This window comes from Triturus cristatus, chromosome 3_2 (assembly GCF_964204655.1).
Source record: "Triturus cristatus chromosome 3_2, aTriCri1.1, whole genome shotgun sequence".
Taxonomy (NCBI): domain Eukaryota; kingdom Metazoa; phylum Chordata; class Amphibia; order Caudata; family Salamandridae; genus Triturus; species Triturus cristatus.
This window is the reverse complement of record NC_140584.1, coordinates 46,814,530-46,822,955: the sequence shown is the minus strand read 5'-3', so window position 1 is coordinate 46,822,955 and position 8,426 is coordinate 46,814,530.

Below are 8,426 nucleotides of genomic sequence, written 5' to 3'. Positions count from 1 at the left end.
CAAGTCAAATGATGTCTATGTGTAGAGGTAGTATCTAGTGCAGGGGTCTCTAACATTTTCACTAACAAGAGCTACTTATGTTCAATGAAAATCATCCCGAGCTACTAATATTACTAGTGTTATACACATCAGACAAGATTACATTAGTGACTATCCTATGCAAGGTTACCAGCCATGATTACCTGAGTGCAGGATTGCCAGCAGTAATGTAAAAATGGCTAACTCAAATTGAAGGGGAAACATAACACCCACAAGAGCAATGCCCTCTGGCACCAAGGCAATAATATTAGTAATAAGTCTTTAACGGCTGCATGATTTATCATTTAGATATCAGATTTAAATAGATTTTGGAAATTATGGGTTTTCAAAATACAAATAATATCATATCAATTACACACTTCAATTTTGGTATACAAATATTAATTTTAAAAAAAAGCTTCTCATTTAGTAGGCTGGACTGCACACATGAGAGATACTCACAGGTAGATGGAGAGCCACCATTGACTCATGAGCTACACATTGGAGAAGCCTGACCTAGTGGCTTAAGAGGTGCAAAATATTTACATGCAATCTCTGCACCTTTGAAATAAGGATTCTTATTCAAATGTTTGAACATGAGGACTTCTGAAAGGCGAAATCATAATTAGAACAATAATATTGGAAACTACCCTGTCTATAGAATAAGCTTAATAGCAGACTACAAGAAATTCCATAAATCAAATGAATATGGTGGTATGTTATACCCTCTGCAACAGAAGCAGGCAACTGGGTACAAACATAGCAATGTCTCTCATTCATAGTGTCAATGTATTCACAAAACAATCTAAAATAAGTATTTGAAGAGAAATATCCCCTTGATAAATCTGTGTGCAGTTCTTAGTCCCCCCACAACTGTAGGTCTCTATCAGCAAGATGTGATCAGGTAGGGGGTAGCAGTAGGCTTGCTCTCTCCTGACCTACGTGTAGCTGAATATAACCCTGTAAGCAATACAATTAGTGCTATAGCTACATCTATTAGTGTGCCTGCTATGTATATCAACTCCTATTAGTATTAGAATTGGCTTCCATTTCTTCATTAGAATCTAAACCCTTGGGTGGGACTTAGCAGTCTTCTCTGTCGGTTTCCACCTGTGCAAGCAGCAAAACCAAATTTTAAATAATATGCTACAGAATATGTACAAAAGTCTTTGTGAGTCTTGGTTTGCTCTACTGTGTGTTCTTCTAAAGGAAAAGCTTAGGCTCCTTTGTCTATCTAAGTACTCTTCTTTCATCCTTACAAAAGTCTAATTAAATGTCTCTAATAATTAACGGTTCAAGTTCATTAACAATCAGTTCCAGATTGAAGTGTTTCAGTTCTTCGACTAGCACTGGAAATTTTTTGCATCTAAGAAAGGAAACTCAGCCACATCCAGAATAAGATGTCTTAAGGCTCTCAATTTCACTAGCAAAGGAAGTTCAAAAGTAAAATCAAACTGGAGATCAAGTTCCTGAAGTTTCAAATGAATTTTCACAGTGATCCCAAAGTTCCCAAAACTCGTTCTTCCTGAAAGTCACAAGGATGTAAGTCCATTCAGGGAAAAAGTACATCCGACAGGGCATTCTTGCTCGCTTTGAACTTCTGAGTGCAGTCTCCTCTACTCCCCCATCACTCAGATCATAAACCTCAGTATCCTCAGGAATGACTGGGAGATCAACTTTTCCCTGTGGGACCAGCCTCCCCTTCTCCTGCCTTGTTGGCTAAGTGTTGGACTTGTCCCTTTTTGCAGGGTCATCCCGAAACTTTTTGCCTTCCTCCTGCATTTTTTCTGACCTGTTGTTGGCTGTTTTATGACTCTGGGCACTTTACCACTGCTGTTCAGTGCTAAAGTGCATATGCTCTCCCCATTGTAAAATGTATATGTTGGTTGGATTCCATGATTGGCTTATTTGGTTTACTATCAGACCCCAGTAAAGTGCACCAGGAGTGCCCAGGGCTTGTAAATACAAATGCCGCTGGTGGGCTCGCAGCACTGGTTGTGCCACCCACAGAAGCGGCCTGGTAAAATGTGTCTAGGGTCTGCCATCGCAGAACCTGCATGCAGTCTGGTACTGTCATGCTGACTGGGCAAGTGCACCCACTTGCCAGTCCCTAAACCTTCCCTTAACTTCATGTTAGTCACCCCTATGGTAGGCCCAAGGGCAGGGTGCATTGTAGCATAAGGTAGGACAAGCACTGATGTGTGTGACATGTCCTAATAGTAAATTACAGCCATTTTTGTTTGTCACTATAGTAAGGCTACCCTGTTCTCATAGGCCAGAATGGGCTGTTAAGATTGTTACATCCTATGATCCTAACAGACCCAGGGAACATGGTAGAAAATCGAGTTTAGTATACCTGAACTCAGAATAATAGGGTACATATTTTCGTAAGGTTTATTTTAATATTCTGCGTTTGCAAATGCCACTTTTAGAAAGTTGGCCTTTGCTTGCCTAACCATTTCAGCCCGCCTCTGCGTGATGTGTATCTGCTGTCTGGCTTGTGTGAGTGACAGGGCTGGGGAAACCCAGATGGGTAGGGCTAGGTAGCCTGGTGGTGAATAGAAAGATTGACCTGTAGATGGGTGGGAGGAGTACACCTGGACTCTGAATAGGGCTGTGCTCTGCCACCACAATGCTGGCTCCGCCCCCTGTGGGGCGTCTGATGGCTCTTGCCTGCACCCTGAAAGAAGAAGCCTGCATCGCATCAACAAAGTGCTCCAGAACTGGACTGAACTAGGCAAGGGCCCCCCTGGCCTGGAAGAACAAAATAAATGGTGTATAAAAGAAGGAGCCCTGCTCCTAAGAAATCAGATCTGCTTTGAACCTCTGCCTGAGGAGGAGGCACCAGGAAAGCTGTACGGAGGAAGACTGTCCCTATCCTGGGGGACTGGCCTGCAGTGGTGACCTTGCTGCCAAAGGAGAGAAGAAGAACCCTTTTTCTAAGACTTGCTCCATTTTTATTTCAAAAACCTTGTGCTTTCAAAACAATCTCCAAGGGCCTGGAAGCGAGCTTGCCCCCTGAACTGAGCCCCAGGACCATTGGGCTCATCCTAACCTTCACCCGCTTACTGCTGGACTGTGGTGTTCCCTCCCTCGCCGGAGCCGTGACTCTGGTGCTCTTCAGCCCCTCCTTGGGCCGTGACCGGGCTGCTTGGCCGCCCATGCCTTGAGAAGAGCCTCGCTCGACCCGAGCCGCTCTCTCTATGCCGTGCTGGGCTGCCCCCGTCACCTCGCCTGCTGGAGGCCCGCTGTCCACCTTCACCACTCCCGCCGGAATCTGCGCTGTGAGCATTCCACAAGCCTCGGACGGCCCGGACGTGGAAAACGTACCCGGCTGCCCCCCTCTGCTCACCTGCCCACCTGGACACACCACTCCCCCTGTAAGCCTGAAGGACCAGATCCCCCCATAAAGCTTGGGAGCCCCGGACGCCGCCTCGCCCTTCTGAAAAGGCGATGGATGCCCCGCACCCGCCTTTACAAAGAACAAGGTACTGTGACACACGAACTCGAACGCGAGCGCGCATCGGATCCAGGGTCCGCAACGTTTGTTTTCCCTGTCGTCCTACACATTCCACCAGGTCGCATCACCAGCGCGCAGCGCGCCAAGACCCACAGTTCACCTTGTTGCCCCGCACTAAAGAACTTTCCGCAAGATTAGATATCGTGACCCAACCTTTCAAACGTTACTGGGTCGTGTAACAAGTCTGCATAAAAGATATATATATATAAAAGCCTTATTTTTATATAAAACCTGCCTGGTGTCCGTTTGTGGTGCATGCAATGTATTTGCTGTGTGTATAATTGCAAATGCTTAACTGTGTACGCCCTGAAGTTTAGCCTTGATTGCTCGCGCCACACACCTAGAGGGTGAGCAGGGGTTATTCTAAAGAGCCATCCTTCGCCCTGACTAGAAGTAAAGGGTCCCTGCTTGTCGCTGGTACTTACCTGCGCCAACCAGAGCCCCCTCATTTCTAACATTGGAGGCAGTGGTGAGGATTTTCGAATTTGCATTTGTAGTTTGTATACAGTAAATCATTGATCGCCACATAGTGAGTGCAGACCAGTGACGCAGCCACAATACTATTGATTTTTTTTTGTTTTGCCAAGAATCTCCATTTTTGAGAAACCATGCCTCGTTCGCTCCCTGCAGGAAGGGCAGCCTCTATAGTCTCTGGAATGGATGATATGGAATGGGAAGAAGAGAGATTAAAGAGCTACACCAAGGCCCAGCTGAAGGGCTTCTGCAGGAAATTCAAAGTCCCCACTGTTGGATGCAAGCTCAAAGTAGATCTTTGCAAGGCGCTGAGGGCCTGGAGGGAGTCAAGAAAAGACTCTGATGAGGTGGAGGAAATTGTGCGGGCAGAGAGCATCGCTCGCTTGGGCAGAGGCCTGTCGCCAGAGGAGTTGGCCGACAGGAAGGAAACCAGAGCTCATGAGATAGAGATGGCGAAACTAAATGGACAACTGGAGCTGGAAAGCAAAAAGCTGGCTCTGAAAGAAAAGAAAATATAAATGGAGCATGACTTGATAATGAGGAAGTTTGATATGGAGTTCGAGAGGCTTGAGGCCATGAGTGTCTCAGCCCAGCAACAAGAAAGGTGTGTAGCTCAGAGATTGAGCTTTGCTGAGTGGGAGGAGGAATCCAGCTCAGATGGTGGCAGCAATATTTAATATTTTAGTGCTGAGAGAGTAGTACACACATCTAGAGACTTGGCACCTGACTTGAAGGAGGGGGTTAACATACACCAGGAGGTTCAAGGACATCAGGTAGCTCCAGTAGTGCGCAGTGTCCCTGAGAGGAATAGGGTAACTGGTGCAGGGGTTCATGGTCCTAGTGGTGGGAGGGACACTCTACTGACTGTAGATGAGAGGTGCAGGGAGAGTAGTTCCCCCATAATTGAAGTCCTGGTACGTGAGTGTGAAGACCGCCCAGAAGAGTGTGGGTTGTGTGACAGAGACAGTCAGATACTGTCTTGCCAGTCTCAGGGGAGGGGTGTGGAGTACATGTGTGAGGCACTGGATAGTGAGGTGAAGGATAGTTTGGTTAACCCTGCTAGGGCGTGGTGGGATCCAATTGTGGGAGAGCATATTGTAAGTCCCTGTTTTCCAGAGCTAAGGTGATCAAACACTGCCGACAACTGCCCTGGTGTCACTAACTCTATGCATCGCGAGCCAATGACACATGGCTGTGGGCCACTGCTGACCGCTGCCTCCGGCCTACACTGCGGTCCAGTAGATCACAGAGTCTTGATTTAGCAATGGTGGAGTTCATATCAGTGTACCGGCATCATCGCAGACTGCACCCCCTCCCAGCCCCAGTGTCACTAAGTCTGTTCCCCGACATTCATGGACACTCTCTGGTCGTACATTGGTGCAGTCTGAGTCTATGGACTAGGGGGTAGTTTTCATCCTCATGTGGCTGTCACCGAATTAGTGGTGGCAACGAGGCTGTCGCTTTCCACTCCTCCATTTGCTGCTCCCGGATAACATCAGACCTCTGCATCATACCCTGGAGGACACCTTCCACTGTCCCCCACAACCCTCCACCACATTCACCTCGGACATCGATGAGGACCCACCCAGTCCACGTGGCCCTACCTCAGTGCACCGCAAGTCACCGTCCCCTGGCGGTGTGCCTGTGCCGACCACTGTGCATCCGGGGCAACTAACTCTGTGCAGCTCACATCAGGGACCCTGTCTGAATGAATATTGGATGACCTCTGTGACGGTGGTCCTGGGGTCATCAATGCCATGTGCATGTGGCCCTGCGCTGTCCGCTGCCTCCTGCCTCAACTGCGGACAACCAGGGCTCACACATCAGATCGAGTCCTGACCGGGCCAGACGTCGCATCACTGCAGGAGGCACACGCCACCCTCGCAAGGGCCAACTCCATCCACCGTCTGCCAGAGTCGAAACAGTGGTACTGGCAGACTAACAGAGTTTCTCAGACCTGTTGTGGACGCCATCATCTGCCTGATCCCCTGCTCAGCACTCCAGGTGCCACTGACTCAGTGCACCGCAACCCATGGACTGTTACTGATTGAGTTTTGTGCTGTGGAGAGGTTGCGCAGCAATGTCACCTCAGGCAGAGTGGGAGACCTGGGACGTTGGTGAGGAAGTTGATGCAGGTGTAACTCACCCCACTGCATCTGCATCAGGACTAAAACGAAGGGACATAATCCTAGCAGTTTCTTCACATGAGCGTGCTCATCTCTAGTGCCCCAACCTCAGTGCAATGCAACTCACGGACACTTCTGTTTAAATGTTGGGTGACCGCTGTGCTTGGTCCGGCTCCCTCCATGTTACTCAGCAGTTGACTCTGTTATGCAGGTGTTTTCTGTTTCCATTGCACTGGTGTCTACTGTTAAAGTTGTTGCCAGCACCAAGCACTCCGTTTGGGCTAGCTTATACTCACCCCACACACATCCAGCACAGGCGTCACTGTACATGTGGCCCTGCCAATAAAGGGGCCGGGCGCACGTGCCCGTAGCCAGTTCAACATGATATATGCGTGTGTCCCTGTGGTCTTCTTGTATGCATGAGGGCACTGGGCCCTACGACATTACATTGTGCAGTGTACAACAGACACAGACATGTCACCGCAGGCAGCGGGTACAACCTTGGACATGTAGCTTTGTCGTCAGCCACTCAATATGTAAGAGAAGTGGACCGGGCCATCATACGGAGGACCAGCGTCGGGTGTGAATGATGATTCCAGGGCTCTGGGCGTGGTTCATTGCAGGACATGTGCACATGCATGTGTATCTGTCGCAGTGTGGGTCTCCTTTGTGGGGTGTAGGTGGTCCCTGATGAGACTTGAACACCCACGTTTGCGATTTACTTCGGCTTCCATGAGCTCTGACCCCACCTGCACCTGTTCGGCCACCTCCTTTTGGCATTCTGACAGCTGGCATTGGAATGCGATGTGTGCCTCTGTGAAGTGTTGGGAGCCAGCCGTGGGGGCAGGTGCTTCCTGCTATGTGATCTGTGCAGGGGCTGGAGTCTTCTCTATGTGGCTTGGCTGCCCTGCTCCTGGGGGTGGGTTGCCTGAGAAGTCCATGAGCTGTTGTAGGGCGCCGGTGTCAGAGGTGTGGTGGTCTTCTCCGGCATCAATGATGGTTTGTCTGGTATTACCTGCTGGAGGTGTTTTTGTCCCTCTGCAATGTGAAGGGGAGATGCATGTTGACATTGTGTTGACATTTATGTTTGAGCATTGTTCTTGTTTAAATGCAGACTGTGTGACAATGTACATTGTGACTGTTTAGGCGGTGCTGGCAATTTGGGGGGGAGAGTGGACATTGGGACTACATGACAGATGTGAGGTTGTACCCGTGCATATGCATCTCACAGTTTCCTGCTCTGTCCAATGTGATTGGCTTGTTTCTGCGCATGAGCGGACCCAGTTGTTTCCCCTGTTCTGCAGTGTTGGTGTTACACTTTGTGCCACATTGTCATGGGAAGTGCTGTGATTGCTATGTGTGTGTGCTTTAGTGTGCCAGGGGATGAGGGACATGATCCTGGGTCATTGTGGGTGCGCAGTGTGCTATAATTGATTGTGCATGTGTGCCATTGTGCCCATCTCCCACCGTTCCCACAGTCCCACAGTCCCTGGTCGTTACTCACCCTGTTGTTGTTGTGTCAGGTCCTCTTGAGCTGTGTCCGTACTCCCACCTCCTTGCACCTTCTCCACACTGATGACTGGCCTCCATTTCCTCCTGCTCCTCCTGTGGCGCAGGAGTCCCACCTCCTGTTGGCAGTGGGTTTGTGCCTGGTTTAGGTTTTCAGGTCATGCCAGTGCCTCTTGGCCTGTTCCATTGTCCTCCTCGACACTCCGGCTGCATTCCAGGTAGTCTGATTGTGGGACAGTTGCTGGTAGTGTTCTGTCACCTCCGTGACGCTGGTCTTGTGTTGCTGCGGACTGCACCCCGTCTTCCTCTCCCTCTTCTCCCTGGCCTTTCCTGACCCCGTTGTACCTTGCTGGTGGTCTGTGGGGTTTGTGGTGTTGCCCTCTGCGCTCTGTCAGGGTGCACCCATGGTGCTGCGCACTTTGGATTGTTTCTGGTGTGTTTTTCTTGTTCTGCTGTTATTGTACATTTTCCCGCCAGACGCGTGGGATTTGCAGGCCTGTGGGTGGTTTTCGCAGATTTTTGTATTGCGCTTGGCCTCATCGCAGCTTTTTTTGCGTTTGTGTTTCGCATTTTTGCAGCGTGGAGTTGATTTTAACATGGCCATTTGATGCGTTATCTGGTGACTATCGCATGGTACTGCCGTGTTGTGAATACCTGGTTAACACGGTGTAAATTTCCTGCGATGGACTGCGATGTTGAGGGTTGCGTTAAGTAACTTTTGCGATGGTTATCACTCGTTCTTGAGAAGATACCCCCTAATATCATGTAAATATCTTGTT